The 26,365-nt window shown below is 50.4% G+C and overlaps 1 protein-coding gene across 2 annotated transcripts in view; it reads left to right on the top strand.

The window, feature by feature from the left end:
- Positions 1 to 20,148: 20,148 nt before the first annotated feature.
- Positions 20,149 to 26,365, top strand: part of LOC146829564 (ligand of Numb protein X 2-like) — a 198,841-nt gene continuing 192,624 nt past the window's right edge. Inside the window, exon 1 of one of the 2 annotated variants that reach the window (XM_085608267.1) lies at positions 20,149 to 20,356. The gene's annotated coding sequence lies outside the window, so the exon portion shown is untranslated. The remainder of the gene's footprint in view (positions 20,357 to 26,365) is intronic. The other variant, XM_085608266.1, reaches the window with a different exon arrangement.

A 26,365-nucleotide genomic window follows, 5' to 3' on the forward strand; every position in this document is an offset into this window, starting at 1 on the left:
TTCTGTAATGTTTTTTACATGCAAATTATTTGTCTTTGTCGAATGATACCAGTTGAGAGTTGTTGTTGTTTCTTCCTTCTTGGGTTTGTCAACAGCAGCATAACTCGGATGTTGGGTACAGTAGGTTACAACTAAGCCTGGGCAAAGCACTACGCTACGCTCGCCTAGTTTGCGAAGTTTGCGCTACTTTGCACTACGCGAATTGCACATAGCACAGTGCAAACATGCGTAGCGTAGCGCTGCGTAGTGCAGCGGTCATTCTTTGCTTGCTTGCGGTGCTCAACATCAAGTTGGCGACCGCGAGCAAGCAAAATGACATCCTGGCGAGACTTTTTCCTTGTTCGCGATCAGCAACATCAAGTTGCCGATCGCGAGCGTGGAAAATAAACATCCCAGCGAGATTCTCAATGCGAGGAGGTCAGGTTTCTCATTGCAAGTGGTTACGTATGCTCGCGACCGCTCGCGATGAGAAACTACCAGTCCGCGTTGAGAAAGCTGCCGCTCGAATAAAAATCTACTCGAGCGGCAGAAAACTACAGCTCGCACTGTGCAAGATGCCGTTTTCAATGATTGCACAGTGCCGGATGCTTGTCCGCACTGTGCAATCATTGAAAATTGCATCTTGCACAGTGCGAAGAGTGCTACGCAGTTCGCGAAGTGCTACGCATAGCTCGCGTAGTGCGAAGTGTACTTTGCGTAGCTTCGCGTAGTGCTACTTCGCGAACTACGCCCATGGTTAGTTACAACCCCAAAGGGGCTGCACAATGGAAACACTGCTTTGTGCTCCATGGATCTCAGTGTTACAATGACAAACTGGTACCCATGCTCTCTGCCTGGTGTCTCACTTGCACTCTAGTCCAGATTGCCCCTTTCTCTGCCTAGGCCGGGCTTATTGTTATAACGAATATACTTATTTAGGAACAACCAATATAGACACTATGGTCATTCTTTTCAAATGGATTTTGGAGACATGTGTAAGAGATGTTGCATTAAATAATGCGCATTGCCCGGGCAGGATTTAAAAATAACTTAGATATTTTAGTGGACTTGGCACTTTAGGTGCTGAGGGCTTCAGAACAGCATTGAGAGCAGGGCTGTTGTTTTTATCATCTCATGTGCTATTAAGAGTTTCACTTTCAGCTTTTGCGGCAGCAACCTCTTTGCAGGACTCAGCCTGTCAGCCACACATGTTACACGTTCTGGAACTTGAAGAAATACTTGTACCCATTAATGCTTGAACACAACTTTTTGCTAAGTTATTTCAAGGCAGCTAGCTTTTTTGTCAGTTCTTTAGGCCTGATGGCTTCCTGTATGGTTGTTGTTCAGCCTTTTTATTAGAAAATGCTCAATGTGGTGTGCTAAGAACAAATATTTTATTTTGATTTAAGATAAAACAGATTCCTGGCAGAAAGCAAAACATTGGTAACATTGCCAATTGACTGGCACTCGCTTATCCAATATCAGTATGCAAGAAAGATGTATTCAGAAACCAATCTGTGACTTGCCAGTCACAGATCTTGAAAGTTGCTGTGTTAACCCACTAACCTCAATATTCCTGGACCTATGTGTGTGCAGCCTCAAAGAAGCTTATGTTGGAACGCCTCAATGAGCAGACTGAAAACATGCTTTTGGCCACAGTCAGGCAGGAACTTCTTTCTGAAGATGGAATTAAGAATATTTTATGACCTCTCAGTCATTTCACAGGAGGAATTGGGAAAAAGGGCTTAATCTTGAAATCGTTTTTGAAAACTAGTTCTGGAGTGCGTTGCATTGAAAAATATAGAAGCTGCTTTTTAGTTGTCAAATCACTCATTCCCATTTTTAAAGAGTACTGTCAATAACCTATAAACATCATCAAATTTATTAAAACATGTATGTTGTAGTTGCGGGGAGTTTGACCAGTATGTTTATAATGTCCAATATATCAATCGAGCTTCTTGTTTTGCTCTAAAGATAGCTCCTCTGCATTGTTTGAAGTGTTAGCCCCGCCTTCATTATGGAAGTGTTAGCCCCGCCTCCATTGGTTGAAGTGTTATCCCCGCCTCCATTGTTTGAAGTGTTAACCCTGCCTCCTTTGGTTGAAGTGTTAGCCCTGCCTCCATTGGTTGAAGTGTTAGCCCCGCCTCCATTGATTGAAGTGTTAGCCCTGCCTCCATTGGTTGAAGTGTTAGCCCCCACTGAAGTTTGGATCTAGTTGCGCCCCTGCATATTTCTGTTATGGCTCTGTGCCCAATTTAGGGACAGTAAGTGGGTCACCGGTGGCAGAGGAGGTACTGCCATGTGGACTGCCCCGCCTGATGTTCTGCTTCTTACCTCAGACGTGTGGCTTATTTACCCCCCGAAGCTGTTTTGGCCTGCAAAGAAGGAGCCCCTTCAAAAGGAAAAATATGCAAGGCAGCAGGTATTCCCTGACTTGGCAACATGGTGGAATTAACAACATGAACCCATGTAAACAAGTATTGGCAAAGCCAATAGGTCTTCTATTTGGGACCTACTGCATTTGCCAATGCCTTATGCTAATACATTTTACCATAGATCAGGGGTCTTCAAACTGTGGGGCGCGACCCCCAGGGGGGGCGTGGAGCGATGCAAAGGGGGTCGCGCATTCCCAAGCACACTTCTGCCGAGGCCCAAGGGATTCAGCCCCCCTCTTCCTCCATCCTGTGTCTCAGCCCGGGCTGCTGCAGTGCAACTCGAGCTGCTGGAGGCTCAGCTGGGCAGTGTCTGGAGTCTTATCTCCGGCACGCCCATCAGAGTTTTTCACAGGTCTTTAAAGACCATTTGCATGCCTTTGTGAACCGGTTACAAAGGCTTAGTGTCCCCCCCTCTGCCTATTCCTTACATTTGTATTTTAGATTTACTGCTGTAGTGTGAGAATGCATTTAATAACAAGCATTTGCAATGCAACAGGTCTCGCATTTACTGGAGTTGGAGCTATTGGCATAGTAAATCACAATGCCTTTTATTTATGTTTTGTTTTTTGAAACATAAATACAACGCATTGTTATTTACAATGCCAATAGCTTAAACTCTCGTAAATGCGAGACCTATTATTGCATTGCAAATGCTGGTTTTTATTGGACATGAAACATTTTGAGTGTAAGTTCCGACGTTCCCTAGGTACATCTATCTTGGATACATTTGTTGGACCTCGTTCAATCTTGCCCTATATATAACTCCTGAATGTTTGTGTCAGGCATTCATGTGGAGAATTGGAATGCATTTCTCTGAATGAAGTCAATATGTATAGTTACATGCGCACCACCCATCCTGCCATGCATCACTTTAAGGACCTGGACAATATTGGTACAGAAAATATCTTACGACGGATACAAACAGGAACAAGCTGTAGCCCGGTGACTGACGAGGAGGGAGAGGGAGAAGGGAGGGGTAGTGAGAGTACTCACAGTTGCTCTTTGGAATGGCTGGCGACCCCCTGGGATTATGCATCGCCCATCACCCATTTGGCTGGACTGCTGATTTACAATATTTCCATTGTTTACAGCATTAGTACGCAGCAAATAGTGTCTTCTGACTGGGTCAACCAACATAAAGAGCAGTACCGATGAAGAAGGACAACTGGACAAAGTGAGGGGACTAAGGGCTATAGAAATTGAAGACATTTTGTGAGCTTAAAAAACACACTTATGAGTGTATGATTAGTTATTTAAGGAAGTACATCCAATTTTGTAATGCATGCAAATATGAAAAGCACGGCTCCCTTGGTATACAGAGCATCGCTGCTTCTGCAACATAACAAACTTAAAGTAGCATCTCCAGCAGCTCTGCCTGAAGCAGCCATTACGAGGGCAGCACAGCACCCCCGCCCCCTCACACACATCGCACTTGCAGCATGTTGGTTCTAAACAAAAACGAAAATAAAAGGAGTGCGAGAGATGCTCCAGCAACTCTGTATGACGCGAATCAATCACGTGAGCCAATTAAGGGGGGGGGGGGGGGGGGTAGCGTGGATAGGGAACTTCATGCGAGCTTTGCAGGGTTTTTTTAAGCAAATTTGCACCCGGACTCATAGGAAATGTGAAATGTACACATTAGTGGTCGTGAAAAGCACTGTAGGCCACAGAATTGCAGATGACCAGCTGTGGGGTAATGAGAGAGTGCACCTGCACTCACCGAGCAGCACAGCACCCCAGCCCCCTCACACGCTTCGCGCTCGCAGCGTGTTGGTTCTCAGTAGTGCTTGTGTTATGAGAGAAGCCTGCCCGCCCTGTGCTTCTCTTGCAGAGTCTGGAGAGCAAGCAAACTGTGCTGAGCCGGATCAAGAAGTGCGTGAAGGCGGGACACATCTCTGGGCTGGGTGAGTACTGAGAGAAAGTTCCTGAAGCAGCGTGAGAGGGAGCAAGGGGATGGGGAGACATGGAAAGTTATGCTGGAGAGAGACGACAGGAATGAGCTGCTAGAAGCAAAATAGAGTGGAGAGACTGATGAGTAACGTAGAAGGAGAGAGGTGGAGACTGCAAGTGGATGAGAGAAGGATAGAAAGAAAAGGGACAGTTAACACCAAGGTGGAGATGAAGGTGAGAGAGGGAAAGGAAGCGGATGCCTCGAAGGACGGTGGGGTCAGGGTGACGAGAAAGGAGCATAGCATTGCAAACAAGTGCGCGCGCTGAAGGGAAAGACGCAGGGATAGGAAAGGAGATAAGTGGAAGTGGGATAAGGGAGGGGGTGGCAAATGGCGTATACATTTCGCGGGCGCTTTGATGTTCGCAGTGGCCGCGCGGCTCACTGAGAACATCAAAGCGCCAGCGAAATGTACACGCAGGCTGCCAAATGGTGCGCGCGCTGTGTGAAACTGATCGCAATCGCGATCACCGTGCGGCCCGCGAAAGTGAAAGCAAACGAGTGCTTTCAGGCCTCCAAATGGTGCGCGTGCCCGGCGCACATGCACTGTATTTGGAGGCCTGAAAGCACTCGTTTGCACTTCCAAAACTCGTTTACTATAAGTCTCGCCAGAGCAGCGCTAAAGTGCTGTCTCAGACGAGACCTAAAAAGGAACATAAAGTAGGGTTGCCAAAAGAAAAATGCGAGCCATGTGTTATTTAAAGAGCCTACAAAGACCTTCTCTTGACACCTAATAGACTTATAAATAAAAAAGTATGTATTAATTAGTTATGTGACTTTTCTGTCTTTGTTCTCTTTAATTATCAGTCATGGATCAGTGCGGCAGCCCTAGAACACAATTAAAAGTGCTTTCTATTTATATTTGCTTTTCAAAGTATGCACAGATACGTGCTTAAAATACTGTTTTAGGTGATTGCTTATTTTTGTACCAACTGGGCCATCAAAATAATCTACTGGCTACCCTAACCATAGGACTGGAAGTTTGTTGCAGGATCAGCACATTATTTATTTCCTCCACCCTCGATCCCAGATTGATGCCATAATAGCAATAGTTGAACTTAGATCTTAAACCCTACGCTGCCTCCAATAACATGCTGAGTTACTTCAAGTGCCTGGGAATAAACCCTGCATTCAGACAACTCACTCATCAGTCTCGCCCTTCTCTTTCACGCTTTCCCTGCACTCACAGCATTCACAATGCACTCACACTGATTACCATGCACTCACACCATTCACCTGCTCACCCTGCACTCACAGTTATCACTTTGCACTCACAATGCACTTGCGCTGTTCACCCTATACCTCACCCTGCAGTCACACAAGTACACTACTCACCCTGCACTCATGTGACACTTCACTCACCTGTCCCACTCACTGCTCAATATGCAACTCACTCAAACAAGCCCATCAGTAATCATACATTCAATCGTCCCATTCTGAACTTGCATCCACACTCAAATTCGTACGGCCACCTCACTCACCCTGCAGTCACTCCTCTCACCCTACTCTCACACTGTTGCATCTCTCACCGTGCACTCACCTGGGCACTCTTGTCACCCACACAGTGCAGAGGGTTAAGTTGCCTGCTACAAAGAATATGTACCATGCCAATCACAAAAATGAGTATGACTAAAGTATGAGTAGCACTATAAAAAATGAAATGTTTGTCAGAAAGCTGCTATAGAGAGATGAAGTACATTGTTGGTGAGTGGTTGTGAGGGAATTCATGGAGAAGGAAACTGGGGTGGGGCACCAAAAAAGACTGTTGCACAGTGTGTAACCAGTGTTAGGGCCAGCCGTGGCTAGGAGTGTTAGCCCCCACCCCCCGAAGTTCTGATCTAGTGGCTCCCCTGCTTCTCCCTATTATTATTATTTATATTTGTAGTGTGCTACTGTTACCGAAAGATGTCCTGCGGCTAATAACCATCTGCTGCCTGAAGGCAAATGAGAAACACACAGAAGGAGAAGGAGACCCAGCCAAATGGGGTGACCTACAGAGCATAGAGCCAGGTTTTTATATCTTCCTAAAGCATAATAGATTCTTGGTGGAGCGAAGCAAAGGAGGGTGCAAGTTCCATAACTGCGCGGCCTGCACCAAAACAGCGTGACAGACAACTCATGCCTTCTTGAATTAGGGAACAAAAAGCAGATTGGCACAGGCCGAGAGGAGCATACGGGCCCGACCCGTATGCTTGGTGAGGAGCGATGAGAGAGGACAGCAAGGGAGTGAGAGAGTTAGATTGAAGAGGTGAGGGATGAGGAGAAATGTGAAGTGCCGAAGAGAAGTGTGGACACGCAAAAAGTGAGTGTGAGCCAAAGGTGAGTGCTTCTGTTAGAACAAAGGGTAGATGTGAAAGATGAATGGGGGGACTGGAGAGGTGTAAGATACAAATAGACAAAAATTTGAATGGAGAGACGCGGTGAATGAGAAGTGCTGAGGGGCACGGGAGGTGACGGGTCCAGAGAGGCCATGAGATAAATGCGAGGGACTGTTCGAGATGAGGGCAGTGAAAAGACAGAATGGCAAGAGGCGATTAAAGGTGAAGTGAGAGGTTGAATGGGGAGAGTTCAGAAGTTGTAAAAAAGGGGTGACAGAAAATGGCCTGCAAAGTGAAAGAGGGATCCGGGTTTGGGAGAGGAGAGAGGGATGGAAGGGAGTGAGTGAGTGCGAGGAAAGCTTCATGGATAAACTGCCTAACTCTGCACAAAACCGCCAGGGTTTTAAGGGACCCCTGCTTCCCCCGGCCTGGGCCAGGTGAGCTTCTAATGTGGCAGCACGTATTCCTGCGGAGTGGAAGCCCCTTCACAAAGGTTGACTAGAAATCTTTCTGATGTTAATTGCTGTATTTTGGTTATAAACAGGTACTGATGGGGTGGAATCTTTTCTCTGTGTTACTGTGTGCAAAAAAATAATTTCATAATAATGAAGCAATGCTATCCCAAAATACGCTGCATCACATAACATCATTTACATTTTCTTCCCACACAATTTAGTCAAACCTGTTGCTTAATTTGATCCTCACCTGCTCATAATTCCAGTAGCCCTGCCTACAGGTTTAGACATTTTTGTCAGGAGGGGGTCCTTACACCTCAAAATGTTGACAAGGGGGTCTCGGCATCCAAAAGTTTGAAGACCTCTGCCATAGATTTTAAAAAAAGATCAAAAAAGAGTGCGATTATGCAGCTGCTATTGGTGGTCGTATTAATATGTAGGTATGTGAATGCGTCACCAAGCATGCACACTCCTACAGAATGACGCTGGTGCTATTTTCATTGTTTTTATTGCCTGATCTTAGAGCGGTCAGTGAAAAAAATACATTTTAAATGCCGGTGGGTGGAAGCAAAGGGAGCTAAAATAAAAGCTAAACCAGCTTGGGGGGTGGAGGGTAAAAGCAGCGAGAGGTAGAGAGTAACATGGCTCCCGGGTTAGGAGGCAAGGGAAGAAGCAGACAAAACAAGAGGAGGGTGAATCAGAGAGCAACACTGAGTGCTTGTGAATGGAGAGTAAAACACAGAGACCAGAAGAGGGTGAAAGCAACACAGGGAGACATTTGGAAGACACACACAAGTAAGAGAGTTTAAAAACACATAGCACTCTCATGGGGTGCTTTTCCAAAAAGGAAAATATAGTTCCCTAAAAGTGAGCAATAGAAGAATAAATGTCAGCCATGTAAAAGGATGTTCTCCATAGAAGAGACAACCACAAAAAGACAAAGGCAAGTTATTAATTACGCATCAAGCAAAATGAGACGAATAATAAAGTCAGCCAATGGTAAGCAATGGGTGAACTCTAGGCCCATTGTCTGTTCTTGGTCAGTCCACAATAGGTCTTTAGCAACCAGACAGCATGTGCTGTTCGGCATGCGAAACCTAAAAACTAATCTTGTAAACTGGACCATTTTGAGGTTCTTCTATGCAAAACAGCCAACAGTTTACATGGAGGACTTGCAAAGAAGCAAGCCGACCTGAACTAGCACTAGACCAGCTATGGCAACTGGTCCAATGTCATCTCTGGTCAGTGGCATGACTCTTCCCCATGGCAGAACCAGCAGCAAGACTACCATCAGAAACAATGCCTTCCCCTGCACTGAAAGTAAGATGTGTAACACAGAAATCAGGCAGACTCTCTGTTATCATCCTCTTCTAAAGTGGACCTATGTCTGCCAAAGGACCTTTCTGCTGTCCAAAGTCAAATCTCACACCCGATTTGTGGCTCCCTGTACGACACTCTTTGTTGGTGCCCACCATCCCTCTCGCAATTACCTCCTCCTTCACAGATTCCCTAACTACCAGTGGCAGCTCCTCTGCTATGGCGGAGGAGCATCGCCCCACTACTTTTGAGCAGTGAAGTAAAGAAAATATAAAATAATAACTGAGTTATTATCATTTGATGTTTCCTTTGAGGGCGAGCAGGTGGGTGGGGCTGCTCTGCTCTCGGAGCAGGGGAGGAGTGGTTTGCCCACTCCCAAGTGTGCAATGACTGTTTGGTCAGCCCTCTCAGGCCACCCAAACCAGTCATGCGCACTTTCCCCGTTCTCCATGCAGGCTGCATAACAGCCTGCATGGAGAACATGCCAGGGCCCTCATTCCCTGGTTGAGCATCGAACCAGGACGCTTAAAACCAATCACAACGCTGCACAGCGTTGTGATTGGTCAGAGAAGCCTTGCTGTTCTTCCTGGCTTCCTGTCCCTCGAGTCCCACAAGGAGAGCAGGAGCAGAGACACGGGACCCGGCGGCAAGGTAAGTGTATATGTGTATATCTACATCAGAGGTCTTCAAACTTTTGGATGCCGAGACCCCCTTGTCAACATTTTGAGGTGTAAGGACCCCCTCCTGACAAAAATGTCTAAACCTGTAGGCAGGGCTACTGGAATTATGAGCAGGTGAGGATCAAATTAAGCAACAGGTTTGACTAAATTGTGTGGGAAGAAAATGTAAATGATGTTATGTGATGCAGCGTATTTTGGGATAGCATTGCTTCATTATTATGAAATTATTTTTTTGCACACAGTAACACAGAGAAAAGATTCCACCCCATCAGTACCTGTTTATAACCAAAATACAGCAATTAACATCAGAAAGATTTCTAGTCAACCTTTGTGAAGGGGCTTCCACTCCGCAGGAATACGTGCTGCCACATTAGAAGCTCACCTGGCCCAGGCCGGGGGAAGCAGGGGTCCCTTAAAACCCTGGCGTTTTTGTGCAGAGTTAGGCAGTTTATCCATGAAGCTTTCCTCGCACTCACTCACTCCCTTCCATCCCTCTCTCCTCTCCCAAACCCGGATCCCTCTTTCACTTTGCAGGCCATTTTCTGTCACCCCTTTTTACAACTTCTGAACTCTCCCCATTCAACCTCTCACTTCACCTTTAATCGCCTCTTGCCATTCTGTCTTTTCACTGCCCTCATCTCGAACAGTCCCTCGCATTTATCTCATGGCCTCTCTGGACCCGTCACCTCCCGTGCCCCTCAGCACTTCTCATTCACCTCGTCTCTCCGTTCAAATTTTTGTCTATTTGTATCTTACACCTCTCCAGTCCCCCCATTCATCTTTCACATCTACCCTTTGTTCTAACAGAAGCACTCACCTTTGGCTCACACTCACTTTTTGCGTGTCCACACTTCTCTTCGGCACTTCACATTTCTCCTCATCCCTGACCTCTTCAATCTAACTCTCTCACTCCCTTGCTGTCCTCTCTCATCGCTCCTCACCAAGCATACGGGTCGGGCCCGTATGCTCCTCTCGGCCTGTGCCAATCTGCTTTTTGTTCCCTAATTCAAGAAGGCATGAGTTGTCTGTCACGCTGTTTTGGTGCAGGCCGCGCAGTTATGGAACTTGCACCCTCCTTTGCTTCGCTCCACCAAGAATCTATTATGCTTTAGGAAGATATAAAAACCTGGCTCTATGCTCTGTAGGTCACCCCATTTGGCTGGGTCTCCTTCTCCTTCTGTGTGTTTCTCATTTGCCTTCAGGCAGCAGATGGTTATTAGCCGCAGGACATCTTTTGGTAACAGTAGCACACTACAAATATAAATAATAATAATAGGGAGAAGCAGGGGAGCCACTAGATCAGAACTTCGGGGGGTGGGGGCTAACACTCCTAGCCACGGCTGGCCCTAACACTGGTTACACACTGTGCAACAGTCTTTTTTGGTGCCCCACCCCAGTTTCCTTCTCCATGAATTCCCTCACAACCACTCACCAACAATGTACTTCATCTCTCTATAGCAGCTTTCTGACAAACATTTCATTTTTTATAGTGCTACTCATACTTTAGTCATACTCATTTTTGTGATTGGCATGGTACATATTCTTTGTAGCAGGCACCTTAACCCTCTGCACTGTGTGGGTGACAAGAGTGCCCAGGTGAGTGCACGGTGAGAGATGCAACAGTGTGAGAGTAGGGTGAGAGGAGTGACTGCAGGGTGAGTGAGGTGGCCGTACGAATTTGAGTGTGGATGCAAGTTCAGAATGGGACGATTGAATGTATGATTACTGATGGGCTTGTTTGAGTGAGTTGCATATTGAGCAGTGAGTGGGACAGGCGAGTGAAGTGTCACATGAGTGCAGGGTGAGTAGTGTACTTGTGTGACTGCAGGGTGAGGTATAGGGTGAACAGCGCAAGTGCATTGTGAGTGCAAAGTGATAACTGTGAGTGCAGGGTGAGCAGGTGAATGGTGTGAGTGCATGGTAATCAGTGTGAGTGCATTGTGAATGCTGTGAGTGCAGGGAAAGCGTGAAAGAGAAGGGCGAGACTGATGAGTGAGTTGTCTGAATGCAGGGTTTATTCCCAGGCACTTGAAGTAACTCAGCATGTTATTGGAGGCAGCGTAGGGTTTAAGATCTAAGTTCAACTATTGCTATTATGGCATCAATCTGGGATCGAGGGTGGAGGAAATAAATAATGTGCTGATCCTGCAACAAACTTCCAGTCCTATGGTTAGGGTAGCCAGTAGATTATTTTGATGGCCCAGTTGGTACAAAAATAAGCAATCACCTAAAACAGTATTTTAAGCACGTATCTGTGCATACTTTGAAAAGCAAATATAAATAGAAAGCACTTTTAATTGTGTTCTAGGGCTGCCGCACTGATCCATGACTGATAATTAAAGAGAACAAAGACAGAAAAGTCACATAACGAATTAATACATACTTTTTTATTTATAAGTCTATTAGGTGTCAAGAGAAGGTCTTTGTAGGCTCTTTAAATAACACATGGCTCGCATTTTTCTTTTGGCAACCCTACTTTATGTTCCTTTTTAGGTCTCGTCTGAGACAGCGCTTTAGCGCTGCTCTGGCGAGACTTATAGTAAGCGAGTTTTGGAAGTGCAAACGAGTGCTTTCAGGCCTCCAAATACAGTGCATGTGCGCCGGGCGCGCGCACCATTTGGAGGCCTGAAAGCACTCGTTTGCTTTCACTTTCGCGGGCCGCACGGTGATCGCGATTGCGATCAGTTTCACACAGCGCGCGCACCATTTGGCAGCCTGCGTGTTCATTTCGCTGGCGCTTTGATGTTCTCAGTGAGCCGCGCGGCCACTGCGAACATCAAAGCGCCCGCGAAATGTATACGCCATTTGCCACCCCCTCCCTTATCCCACTTCCACTTATCTCCTTTCCTATCCCTGCGTCTTTCCCTTCAGCGCGCGCACTTGTTTGCAATACTATGCTCCTTTCTCGTCACCCTGACCCCACCGTCCTTCGAGGCATCCGCTTCCTTTCCCTCTCTCACCTTCATCTCCACCTTGGTGTTAACTGTCCCTTTTCTTTCTATCCTTCTCTCATCCACTGCAGTCTCCACCTCTCTCCTTCTACGTTACTCATCAGTCTCTCCACTCTATTTTGCTTCTAGCAGCTCATTCCTGTTGTCTCTCTCCGGCATAACTTTCCATGTCTCCCCATCCCCTTGCTCCCTCTCACGCTGCTTCAGGAACTTTCTCTCAGTACTCACCCAGCCCAGAGATGTGTCCCGCCTTCACGCACTTCTTGATCCGGCTCAGCACAGTTTGCTTGCTCTCCAGACTCTGCAAGAGAAGCACAGGGCGGGCAGGCTTCTCTCATAACACAAGCACTACTGAGAACCAACACGCTGCGAGCGCGAAGCGTGTGAGGGGGCTGGGGTGCTGTGCTGCTCGGTGAGTGCAGGTGCACTCTCTCATTACCCCACAGCTGGTCATCTGCAATTCTGTGGCCTACAGTGCTTTTCACGACCACTAATGTGTACATTTCACATTTCCTATGAGTCCGGGTGCAAATTTGCTTAAAAAAACCCTGCAAAGCTCGCATGAAGTTCCCTATCCACGCTACCCCCCCCCCCCCCCCCCTTAATTGGCTCACGTGATTGATTCGCGTCATACAGAGTTGCTGGAGCATCTCTCGCACTCCTTTTATTTTCGTTTTTGTTTAGAACCAACATGCTGCAAGTGCGATGTGTGTGAGGGGGCGGGGGTGCTGTGCTGCCCTCGTAATGGCTGCTTCAGGCAGAGCTGCTGGAGATGCTACTTTAAGTTTGTTATGTTGCAGAAGCAGCGATGCTCTGTATACCAAGGGAGCCGTGCTTTTCATATTTGCATGCATTACAAAATTGGATGTACTTCCTTAAATAACTAATCATACACTCATAAGTGTGTTTTTTAAGCTCACAAAATGTCTTCAATTTCTATAGCCCTTAGTCCCCTCACTTTGTCCAGTTGTCCTTCTTCATCGGTACTGCTCTTTATGTTGGTTGACCCAGTCAGAAGACACTATTTGCTGCGTACTAATGCTGTAAACAATGGAAATATTGTAAATCAGCAGTCCAGCCAAATGGGTGATGGGCGATGCATAATCCCAGGGGGTCGCCAGCCATTCCAAAGAGCAACTGTGAGTACTCTCACTACCCCGCCCTTCTCCCTCTCCCTCCTCGTCAGTCACCGGGCTACAGCTTGTTCCTGTTTGTATCCGTCGTAAGATATTTTCTGTACCAATATTGTCCAGGTCCTTAAAGTGATGCATGGCAGGATGGGTGGTGCGCATGTAACTATACATATTGACTTCATTCAGAGAAATGCATTCCAATTCTCCACATGAATGCCTGACACAAACATTCAGGAGTTATATATAGGGCAAGATTGAACGAGGTCCAACAAATGTATCCAAGATAGATGTACCTAGGGAACGTCGGAACTTACACTCAAAATGTTTCATGTCCAATAAAAACCAGCATTTGCAATGCAATAATAGGTCTCGCATTTACGAGAGTTTAAGCTATTGGCATTGTAAATAACAATGCGTTGTATTTATGTTTCAAAAAACAAAACATAAATAAAAGGCATTGTGATTTACTATGCCAATAGCTCCAACTCCAGTAAATGCGAGACCTGTTGCATTGCAAATGCTTGTTATTAAATGCATTCTCACACTATAGCAGTAAATCTAAAATACAAATGTAAGGAATAGGCAGAGTGAGAACCCAGGGGGTACTGAAAGGGAGGGGGGACACTAAGCCTTTGTAACCGGTTCACAAAGGCATGTAAATGGTCTTTAAAGACCTGTGAAAAACTCTGATGGGCGTGCCGGAGATAAGACTCCAGACACTGCCCAGCTGAGCCTCCAGCAGCTCGAGTTGCACTGCAGCAGCCCGGGCTGAGACACAGGATGGAGGAAGAGGGGGGCTGAATCCCTTGGGCCTCGGCAGAAGTGTGCTTGGGAATGCGCGACCCCCTTTGCATCGCTCCACGCCCCCCCTGGGGGTCGCGCCCCACAGTTTGAAGACCCCTGCTCTAGAGGTACTCCCCTCAGCCCCCCTGACTCCCAGTCTCTAGAGGTTCTCCCCGCAGCTCCCCCTGACTCCCAGCCTCTAGAGGTACTCCCCTCAACCCCCCCTGACCCCCAGCCTCTAGAGGTACTCCCCGCAGCTCCCCCTGACTCCAAGCCTCTAGAGGTACTCCCCTCAGCCCCCCCCTGACTCCCAGCCTCTAGAGGTACTCCCCGCAGCTCCCCCTGACTCACAGCCTCTAGAGGTACTCCCCTCAGCCCCCACTGACTCCCAGCCTCTAAAGGTACTCCCCGCAACTCCCCCTGACTCCCAGCCTCTAGAGGTACTCCCCGCAGCTCCCACTGACTCCCAGCCTCTAGAGGTTACTCCCCGCAGCCCCCCTGACTCCCAGCCTCTAGAGGTACTCCCCGCAGCTCCCCCTGACTCCCAGCCTCTAGAGGTACTCCCCGCAGCCCCCCCTGACTCTCAGCCTCTAGAGGTGCACCCCGCAGCTCCCCTTGACTCCCAGTCTCTAGAGGTACTCCCCTCAGCCCCCCTGACTCCCAGTCTCTAGAGGTTCTCCTCGCCGCTCCCCCTGACTCCCACACTCTAGAGGTATTCCCCGCAGCTCCCCCTGACTCCCAGCCTCTAGAGGAACTCCCCGCAGCTCCCCCTGACTCCCAGCCTCTAGAGGTTACTCCCCGCAGCTCCCGCTGACTCCCAGCCTCTAGAGGTACTCCCCTCAGCCCCCCCTGACTCCCAGCCTCTAGAGGTACTCCCCGCAGCTCCCCCGCAGCTCCCCCTGACTCCCAGCCTCTAGAGGTACTCCCCGCAGCTCCCCCTGACTCCCAGCCTCTAGAGGTACTCCCCGCAGCTCCCCCTGACTCCAAGCCTCTAGAGGTACTCCCCTCAGCCCCCCCTGACTCCCAGCCTCTAGAGGTACTCCCCGCAGCTCCCCCTGACTCCCAGCCTCTAGAGGTACTCCCCGCAGCTCCCCCTGACTCCCAGCCTCTAGAGGTACTCCCCTCAGCCCCCCTGACTCCCAGCCTCTAGAGGTACTCTCCACAGCCCCCCCTGACTCCCAGCCTCTAGAGGAACTCCCCGCAGCTCCCCCTGACTCCCAGCCTCTAGAGGTACTCCCCGCAGCTCCCGCTGACTCCCAGCCTCTAGAGGTACTCCCCTCAGCCCCCCCTGACTCCGAGCCTCTAGAGGTACTCCCCGCAGCTTTTCTTGTCGCTCTCCCGGCGCTCTCTACTGGTCCTGCAGGACTGATTCCATTCCTCCAAGCAGCTTTGTCTCCATGGCTCCCCTACTCCCTGCATACTGCCCAGGACTCTCTGCAGCTCTTCCTATAGCACTCCCTGCAGGGATTCCCTTCACTCCATGCACAAGCTCTAGCACCCCAAAGCTAGACCCTGCAGCCCTTCCTGCCGCCCTCCTGGCAGTCTCTGCAGTTCTCCAGTGGTCCCTTCAGCCTGCCATCTCTGTAGTTCCTGCAGGACTGGTACCGGTGCTCCCAGTAGTTTTCCCTCCAAGGCTCCCCGATTCCATACCCGGTTCCAGGAAGTCCCTGCAGTTCTGACCGCAGCACTCCCTGCAGGGTCCATCAACTCACTGTTTCTAAAAGTAGTCCCTGCAGCACTCCCTGCAGGTCTCCAGCGGTCCCTTCAGCCAGGGCCGGTTCTAGGATTTTTGGGGCCCCGGGCAAAGGGGAATGTGCAAGGCCCCTCTAATTTTCAAAGTGACACCTTCAGGGCTCCGGCAGCTGCTCTGTGGAGACTCCTCCTTGGCCGTAGCTCCTCCTCTCAGCCACCTACAAGCACCTCTTTTACGGCTCATATGGGGCTGAAGGTGTGGGAATAGCTTGGGGGCTGAGAGTTAAACCTGTGGGGTGCTAAAGTGCTGGACAATGGGCGTGCCGCAGTGTCTCTGAGTGGGCAGCCCAGCAGGAGGCCTAATTGCAGGGCAAACCTGCAAAATGTCTCCTTGAAACTGGGACAAGAAGAAGTGTGCCCCTTCCTTAAGCCTACCTATACCATCCCTGAGAGGGCCCGGGAGGGGGGCCCCCTCCCATAAGCCCAATTGCAAAGAGACTTCTTTCTTTCAATTGGATCGGCAGGGGTACATGAGGACCTGTGGTGTGTTGCAATTGTGCGGGGCCCCATGCTGGTAGGCTGAGTGGGAGGCCCTGGGCAGCTGCTCTCACTGCCCATGCCTAGCACCGGCCCTCCCTACTGTCTGCCCTCTCTACACTGCATGAACCTCCCTGCAGGTCTCCAGCGGTCCCTTCAGCCTGCCCTCTCTGCCCTCCATGAATCTCCCTGCGTTCCCTTCAGCCTGCCCTCTCTGCACCGCATGAACATCCCTGCAGGTCTCCAGCGGTCCCTTCAGCCTGGCCTCTCTGCACCGCATGAACATCCCTGCAGGTTTCCAGTGGTCCCTTAAGCCTGCCCTCTCTGCTCTGCATGAACCTCCCTGCAGGTCTCCAGTGGTCCCTTCAGCCTGCCCTCTCTGCACCACATGAACATCCCTGCAGGTCTCCAGCGGTCCCTTCAGCCTGCCCTCTCTGCACTGCATGAACCTCCCCGCAGGTCTCCAGCGGTCCCTTCAGCCTGCACCCTCTGCACTGCATGAACCTCCCTGCAGGTCTCCAGCGGTCCCTTCAGCCTGCCCTCTCTGCTCTGCATGAACATCCCTGCAGGTTTCCAGTGGTCCCTTAAGCCTGCCCTCTCTGCTCTGCATGAACTTCCCTGCAGGTCTCCAGCGGACCCTTCAGCCTGCCCTCTCTGCTCTGCATGAACCTCCCTGCAGGTCTCCAGCGGTCCCTTCAGCCTGCCCTCTCTGCTCTGCATGAACCTCCCTGCAGGTCTCCAGCGGTCCCTTCAGCCTGCCCTCTCTGCACCGCATGAACATCCCTGCAGGTCTCCAGCGGTCCCTTCAGCCTGCCCTCTCTGCATTGCATGAACCTCCCCGCAGGTCTCCAGCGGTCCCTTCAGCCTGCACCCTCTGCTCTGCATGAACCTCCCTGCAGGTCTCCAGCGGTCCCTTCAGCCTGCCCTCTCTGCTCTGCATGAACATCCCTGCAGGTTTCCAGTGGTCTCTTAAGCCTGCCCTCTCTGCTCTGCATGAACTTCCCTGCAGGTCTCCAGCGGACCCTTCAGCCTGCCCTCTCTGCTCTGCATGAACCTCCCTGTGGTCCTCCAGCGGTCCCCTCGACCTGCACGGTCTGCACTGCATGAACATCCCTGCAGGTCTCCAGTGGTCCCTTCAGCCTGCCCTCTCTGCACTGCATCAACATCCCTGCAGGTTTCCAGTGGTCCCTTAAGCCTGCCCTCTCTGCTCTGCATGAACTTCCCTGCAGGTATACAGCGGTCCTTTCAGCCTGCCCTCTCTGCTCTGCATGAACCTCCCTGCAGGTCTCCAGCGGTCCCTTCAGCCTGCCCTCTCTGCTCTGCATGAACATCCCTGCAGGTCTCCAGCGGTCCCTTCAGCCTACCCTCTGTGCATTGCATCAACATCCCTGCAGGTTTCCAGTGGTCCCTTAAGCCTGCCCTCTCTGCTCTGCATGAACCTCCCTGCAGGTCTCCAGCGGTCCCTTCAGCCTGCCCTCTCTGCACTGCATCAACATCCCTGCAGGTTTCCAGTGGTCCCTTAAGCCTGCCCTCTCTGCTCTGCATGAACCTCCCTGCAGGTCTCCAGCGGTCCCTTCAGCCTGCCCTCTCTGCTCTGCATGAACTTCCCTGCAGGTCTCCAGCGGTCCTTTCAGCCTGCCCTCTCTGCTCTGCATGAACCTCCCTGCAAGTCTCCAGCAGTCCCTTCAGCCTGCCCTCTCTGCTCTGCATGAACCTCCCTGTGGTTCTTCAGCGGTCCCTTCGACCTGCACGGTCTGCACTGCATGAACATCCCTGCAGGTCTCCAGCGGTCCCTTCAGCCTGCCCTCTCTGCACTGCATCAACATCCCTGCAGGTTTCCAGTGGTCCCTTAAGCCTGCCCTCTCTGCTCTGCATGAACTTCCCTGCAGGTCTCCAGCGGTCCTTTCAGCCTGCCCTCTCTGCACCGCATGAACTTCCCTGCAGGTCTCCAGCGGTCCCTTCAGCCTGCCCTCTCTGCACCGCATGAACCTCCCTGTGGTTCTCCAGCGGTCCTTTCAGCCTGCCCTCTCTGCACCGCATGAACCTCCCTGCAGGTCTCCAGCGGTCCCTTCAGCCGGCCCTCTCTGCACCGCATGAACATCCCTGCAGGTTTCCAGTGGTCCCTTAAGCCTGCCCTCTCTGCTCTGCATGAACCTCCCTGTGGTTCTCTAGCGGTCCCTTCAGCCTGCCCTCTCTGCACCGCATGAACATCCCTGCAGGTCTCCAGCGGTCCCTTCAGTCTGCCCTCTCTGCAACGCATGAACTTCCCTGCAGTTCTCCAGCGGTCCCTTCAGCCTGCCCTCTCTGCTCTGCATTAACCTCCCTGCAGGTCTCCAGCAGTCCCTACAGCCTGCCCTCTCCACACTGCATGAACCTCCCTGCAGGTCTCCAGCGGTCCCTTCAGCCTGCCCTCTCCACACTGCATGAACCTCCCTGCAGGTCTCCAGCGGTCCCTTCAGCCTGCACCCTCTGCATGAACCTCCCTGCAGGTCTCCAGCGGTCCCTTCAGCCTGCCCTCTCTGCTCTGCATGAACTTCCCTGCAGGTCTCCAGCGGTCCTTTCAGCCTGCCCTCTCTGCACCACATGAACCTCCCTGCAGTTCCCCAGCGGTCCCTTCAACCTGTACCGTCTGCTCTGCATGAACATCCCTGCAGGTCTCCAGCGGTCCCTTCAGCCTGCACCCTCTGCATGAACCTCCCTGCAGGTCTCCAGCAGTCCCTTCAGCCTGCCCTCTCTGCACCGCATGAACTTCCCTGCAGTTCTCCAGCGGTCCCTTCAGCCTGCCCTCTCTGCTCTGCATTAACCTCCCTGCAGGTCTCCAGCAGTCCCTACAGCCTGCCCTCTCCACACTGCATGAACCTCCCTGCAGGTCTCCAGCGGTCCCTTCAGCCTGCCCTCTCCACACTGCATGAACCTCCCTGCAGGTCTCCAGCGGTCCCTTCAGCCTGCCCTCTCCACATTGCATGAACCTCCCTGCAGGTCTCCAGCAGTCCCTACAGCCTGCCCTCTCCACACTGCATGAACCTCCCTGCAGGTCTCCAGCGGTCCCTTCAGCCTGCACCCTCTGCATGAACCTCCCTGCAGGTCTCCAGCGGTCCCTTCAGCCTGCCCTCTCTGCTCTGCATGAACTTCCCTGCAGGTCTCCAGCAGTCCTTTCAGCCTGCCCTCTCTGCACCGCATGAACCTCCCTGCAGGTCTCCAGCGGTCCCTTCAGCCTGCCCTCTCTGCTCTGCATGAACCTTCCTGCAGGTCTCCAGCGGTCCCTTCAGCCTCCATCTCTGCTCTGCATTAACCTCCCTGCAGGTCTCCAGCGGTCCCTTCAGCCTCCCCTCTGTGCACTGCATCGACCTTCCTGCAGGTCTCCAGCAGTCCCTTCAGCCTGCCCTCTGTGCACTGCATGAACCTCCCTGCAGGTCTCCAGCGGTCCCTTCAGCCTGCACCCTCTGCATGAACCTCCCTGCAGGTATCCAGCGGTCCCTTCAGCCTGCCCTCTCTGCTCTGCATGAACTTCCCTGCAGGTCTCCAGCAGTCCTTTCAGCCTGCCCTCTCTGCACCGCATGAACCTCATTGCAGGTCACCAGCGGTCCCTTCAGCCTGCCCTCTCTGCTCTGCATGAACCTCCCTGCAGGTCTCCAGCGGTCCCTTCAGCCTCCATCTCTGCTCTGCATTAACCTCCCTGCAGGTCTCCAGCGGTCCCTTCAGCCTGCCCTCTGTGCACTGCATGGACCTCCCTGCAGGTCTCCATGTCCCTTCAGCCTGCCCTCTCTGCACTGCATGAATCTCCCTGCGGTCCCTTCAGCCTGCACCCTTGCTCTGCATGATTCTCCCTGCGGTCCCTTCAGCCTGCACCCTCTGCTCTGCATGAACCTCCCTTCAGTGGGCGAGGCTCCGGCACCTGGAGCTGGTTACTTCCCCAGACGTCACAGCCTCCTCCCCCGGCAACCGGTCTGAGGGAGCCTGGCACCGCTCACCAGCGGCAGAAGAGGCTCAGGTGAGAGGCGCGGGGTCTCCAGCGCTTACGGCTGCTGGTGGCAGCGGGCTTCGAGGCGCTGTGGGGTCTGCGCACCTCTGGAAGCGGAGTGTGGAGGAGAGGGGCCGCGCCGCACCGCACCGCACCGCACCGCACAGGTGAGTCTGTGGGCGGGAGCAAGGGTCGGTGACGGGTGAGAGGTTGCGGGGGCAGGGAGAGGGCCCCGCCCAGACCTAGGAGCATGGGGGAGTGCTGGCTTCGAGCCGCCGGGTCCTAGACTAGAGAATGTGGCGGGATCCCCCCTACTCTGTAGCACTGAGGACTCTCAGCCTCCGCCATGTCACCTGCTGCGCCCCGCGTCACTTTCACCCGTCCTCCTCCTGTCTCTTCACTCCCCGCTCCCGCCCTATCTGACTCCCTGCCGTTCGCTCACTCTCGCCATGCCTGGCACATGTAACTGACTCCGTGCTATGTCCCCGCACCAAACCCCATTTCACAGATATCGTATGACAGCTCCCCTCAAACTCTAGATAATGCCTTTCATAAATGAATCCCTGCCACACTGAAACTCCTGTCACCGCCTTTGATAATGACTCCCCGCCCTTCACTTATCTGCAAAACTCTCGACACTGCCTTTCATACGTGACCCCCCCCCCCCTGCCCTCCCCATACCCCTAAAACTCCTGTCACTGCCTGGCCCATTTGAACACTTTCCCTCCGCCTGTTTCCTGGTTCATTTTTTATTCTCTCCACTCACCTATGAAGCATGACTCCCTCCCTCCTCTCGCCTCAAACCTCTCTCCATACCTGGCATTTGTGACCCCTGCCCTCCTCTCACCTCTCTCCAGACCTGGCATATGTGACCCCTGCCCTCCTCTCTCCTCAAACCTCTCTCTATACCTGGCATATGTGACCCCTGCCCTCCTCTCGCCTCAAACCTCTTTCCATACCTGGCATATGTGACCCCTGCCCTCCTCTCGCCTCAAACCTCTCTCCATACCTGGCATATGTGACCCCTGCCCTCCTCTCGCCTCAAACCTCTCTCCATACCTGGCATTTGTGACCCCTGCCCGCCTCTCTCCTCAAACCTCTCTCCATACCTGGCATTTGTGACCCCCTGCCCTCCTCTCTCCTCAAACCTCTCTCCATACCTGGCATATGTGACCCCTGCCCTCCTCTCTCCTCAAACCTCTCTCCATACCTGGCATATGTGACCCCTGCCCTCCTCTCTCCTCAAACCTCTCTCCATACCTGGCATATGTGACCCCTGCCCTCCTCTCTCCTCAAACCTCTCTCCATACCTGGCATATGTGACCCCTGCCCTCCTCTCGCCTCAAACCTCTCTCCATACCTGGCATATGTGGCCTCAAACCTCTCTCCATACCTGGCATTTGTGACCCCTGCCCTCCTCTTTCCTCAAACCTCTCTCCATACGTGGCATTTGTGACCTATACCCTCCTCAAACCTCTCTCCATACCTGGCATTTGTAACCCCTGCTCTCCTCAAACGTCTCTCCATACCTGGCATATGTGACCCCTGCCCTCCTCTCGCCTCAAATCTCCCTCCTTTCACTGCCTGTCATATGTGACTTCCTTCACTCACCCAAAACCTCCCAACATGTCTGTTATGTGTATTTTATGATGGGCGTTGTATATGCGTGTGTGTGTGTATGTATATGTGTGTGTGTATATGTATGTATGTATATATATATATATATATATATATATATCTCTGAATAGTAACCTTTTACTTAAAACAATATAGAATGTAAAAGCCTTGACGCGGTATGAGTCAACTCTATAGTTTCCTGTTTGAAAGTTGTGAAAGTTCACACTTTACTACAATTGTGGAAACTATTAAAATTGTGGAAACTATAAATAAGTCCTTACATTAGACACCACGTCCAAAAAATAAACCCTGTTGTGGACACTCGTTCACGGAGTTCCTGTAGCCGACAATGTCCTTGAGTAAATGATAACTGACCAACAGTTGCCCGCGGCAAGAACTTCCAAGCTCGTTAAAGTTCAGTTTAAGTCCAACATTAGGTGTAAATAGTTGTTTTTGCTATACGTAGAGTGTGAAATCCGCTTTCTTTTCAAGTCTCGGTTTTCGAACCTATTGCTAACAATCTTCATGGAGCGGATTTGGGTCTGCTCTTCTCAAACATTAGCTTTCTCCAACGAGCCGCCTTCAGCCATTGGGTTGAGATTTTGTCATGCACCTCTTGGCTCAGCCAGTGAACAGTGGTGCAACAAAATAAATGAGTCGAGGAGCCCTGAGTCGTCCATGTTTCATAGATATTCATTGTCCTTCAGCACAATGGGGAACCTCTGAAGGGTTTGGAGCCCACTGAAGAGTTGAGGGGACCCCTTGAACCTCAGAGGCCTGGGTTAGGACGCTGCCAGTGAAGTATTTGTTTCTCACCTAATGCTATTGGCTGTTTGAGTGTACGTCTCCACTGACTTCTTGTATAGAAGGGCATGAGGGGCTACTTTACAGCGATGGCCTTGTCGCTCCTTCTGGCTCTACCCTGTCTGTCTCCCTCTAATGTGCTAACTTTGCTTGCATTAGCACATTAAACCTGGACCTGTTGATTTGCCAGTGCTTGTTTGGTTTTTAATGTGTTGCTTCCCACCAGCTAAAGCTTATACAATCACAGACGCAAGCAACTTTTGTACCCTTACACCTACATAATCACAAATGATTAAAAAATGCCTCATGACGGTCAAGCTTACGATAAGACCCCATGCCACCTGCGCCATCTTTAGCGTGTTCACTTTTACTCAAGGAATGTTGCCTCTCTCCCGTGTGGATTCAGCCGCACATGGGTGCGCCTTGTCCGTTGGAACATGTCCTGAACGACTCATTTTGCTCAAGTGTGTGAACTGGTAGGTTTTAGGACCTGTTGAGGTGGAGGTCTTTCTGCCTTGGGTTCGATGCAGGACTGTCTCCCCTGTAAGGACTTCATGAGGTCGGCAGGATCAGAGAGACTTCTTGGGGTCATATCTAGTGATCATATTTTAAAGGTACATGGTTCTCTTCAGGCATTCAGCGCTGAGGCAGAGGATTTAAATATGATTTTAGCCATCATGCGGGAACGAGTGCCTTTGTCGAGGATCTGTGCGAAAAATATCGGGGGGGGGCTAAAATAAAGAAGTAAGTTATGGTGGCCGTGCCTTCTCCTACCTCACTCCTAAAGCCTGGAATGACCTGCCGTGCGCCTCAGTGCCACCTCCTCGGCTCTCCAATTCCACAAGAAACTGAAGCCCTGGCTCTTCGTCAAGCCCCAGTCCTGGCTCGGCCCTACAGATCCTGCTTCATGCACCAGGATACCCTCCCACGCGCTGTGCACTATACAAATACACATAACATAGCATATCAATTGTTTCTGTTCTGGTCCCCTCGTTACTATCTCTATTAAACCCATTTCCACTTGTGGGAGTTGTTTGGCGAGAGACGTACTTGAGTATTCTCCTGTGGAACTCTGCAAATTGTTTGTGTGAAGAAGTAACAAAGAATTGCAACAAACTTTTGTTGTGTTGTCCCATTGTTCTTGTTGGTTTAACTTTTTCCCGTGAATGTTGCTGTCTTGGCACTGGGGCATCTACACCTCATTTCCTTGGCTAGCTGTCAGCGTAGTTATGTAATTTGGGCTCTTTGGAGCCAGCTCGGCTATTATTTTTGATTTGCTAAAGTAAAAGGTTTTCATTTAATCCATAGACTAGAGTTAGAGGGTAGTTACATAATACCTTGGCTGGAGTAGGAGGCATTCTTGGCATGAGTAGAGGGTATTCACATCATTAATATGCCGGGGTATTTATCTAACGCACTGGCTGCAGTAGAAGGTATTCACGTAATACAATGACGGGAGTAGAGGGCAAACACGTAGGCTGGAGTAAAAGGTAATCATGTCACTACATTCATTGGCATTCACTAATTCATCTTTGTGTACAGGATAGTCACGTACCCCATTGGCTTGAGTAGAGGGTGTATATGTAATCCATAGGATGGCATAAAGGGTATTCATGTAATCCATAGGTTGGAATAGAAGGTATTCACGTAATGCATTAGTTTGAGTAGAGGGCAGTCGTGTAATCCATCTGGACATTGATCAGTCTGCCCTCGACTGTGTTATCATGTTCTGGGCAGTCATGGAAGGCTGTCCGAGCAGTGGACGGCTTCAGTGGAGACTGCTTATTTGTCTATTGCTCCACCGACAGCCAACATGGCGGAGCTTTCGCCAGCTGAAATGTCCCTCATGCTCTGGAAGAGGCAGAAGCTAAGTTGTAAACTTGTCCATTGGCATCTTTAGACCTGTTGGACTTTTCGTCACCAAACGCAATGGGCAACAGAGAATATGTATTCCTCAAATGACACATTTGGTGTGTAGAGTATTATACTGAATGTATGTTTGTACATTACAATAAAGTGGATTTCTTCAACACGCCCGTGTTGCTGCAATAGCGGACAACATTCTATCCATGCTCATGCTGCTACTTGTGAGGTCAGTGTTGTGGTGGGAGATATGTGAGGTTTTGTCTGCCTTTGGGTAGAACATGCCAGTGCAGACTTTGGACTGCTTATTTACGTTTCTGAAAAGGAGAGCTATTGCAAGGGTACTTTTACAAAATTACCCACGCGCATTGGTAAGTGGCAAGTCTTTCCCCAGTACGTTGAACCAGCTGCTAGGAGGCCAGACTTTGGTGTGGATATTGAGCAGTGGTATCAAGGTAAGTGTCTGTCTAAAGTTTCACCAAGTCAGTGATGCCGTCTGACAGATGCTGAGGTTGTCCTCCACGCCATAAAACCCGAAAGGAGTCATTAATTATTAGGTGGAATGTTGACCATGTACATTCATGTCAGAGTCCCATGATTTCCATTTAGCAGCTTTTAAAATGGGCAGGTACTGACTGAGTCCCTGCACTTCTAAAACTGTAATGGGAGAGTGTCTGCACTTCTAAATCTTTCTGCACTTCTAAATCTTTAATGTGAGAGTGTCTGCACTTCTAAAACTGTAATGGGAGAGTGCCTGCACTTCTCAGTTGGGGTTCAACACTTTGAATGAGAGAGTATCAGCGCTTCTCAACAGCACACAGGTGCTCTGCAGCAATGGGTACCTACACTTATTTAATGCTATTTTAACCACGGAATGTTGCAATGTTTTTCATAGCGTCTTGGCCACTGTGTTTGGAAGCCCTTTGACACTGTTTGGAATTTGAAAGTCTTTTGATTAGGCCAAAAGGGAGAGTGCTGATATGGGAGATTAGATTACCCCCAGGTCTTTGTGTGTTTGCAGGGCCAGTTTCTTCATTAGGGCTCTGGGGCTGCACCCCTCTGAAATTCGTACACGTTTCCAATACAAAATTATTAAATCTATCTATTTAGAGATGCAACAAATCTCTAATCCAATCAGTGCATTTAAGTCTGGGCTGTTTGTCCCAGGCTGCCTGCCCCGCCCGCTTTGAATCAGGAGACGGAAGCCAGGCAGTAAATCAACTTTCTGCAATGTGATTCACAACTCAGAGCTTACCTTTCTAAAGCCTTTCATTGCGATTGGAGTCTGTGGTGGTATCCACTGTAGGCCAGTGACGCTGTCTGCGGCACAGTTTCAGGTGTTGCATCCCTGGCGATGCCCGTCATTCACAAGCATAGATCCCGCCCTTTCCATTCATCACACGGTGGGACTGGATGCAAGCACGTGTGATTCGCAGCCCTGCCTCTGGTAATGGTAAATGTTATCATGCTAATCTTCTGTTAGCGATATGGTGCTGAGACCCCTGGTTACGCTAACCTCCCCCACTGGAATCCCAGGCCCTGGCTGCAGGCCACTGAGTTCCCCTGCAAAATTGATCCAAATGATGAGCAGGGTTTATCCTCCCATGGGAAGTTGATCCAAATATCCGAGTCAATGGCAAAGGAAGAAATATGTGCTTGTAGTAAGGACAGTTACATCCTGTATGGCAATAAAACTGGCCCGGTCTTCATGCCCTTAACATTCATGCCAAAAACATGGATTGATTTACGAATATTCAATGTTTAAAAACTTACGGGAATGCATGACCACGATTTAGGTCCTCTCTTACTTCATGGGTTTTACTTAATTTTGCATTGCCCGAGGGTGCCGGCTGCTTCCATCATGTTTTGTTTCTGTATTTTGTTTGTGCATC

Source organism: Triturus cristatus, chromosome 5_2 (genome assembly GCF_964204655.1).
Source record: "Triturus cristatus chromosome 5_2, aTriCri1.1, whole genome shotgun sequence".
NCBI lineage: Eukaryota > Metazoa > Chordata > Amphibia > Caudata > Salamandridae > Triturus > Triturus cristatus.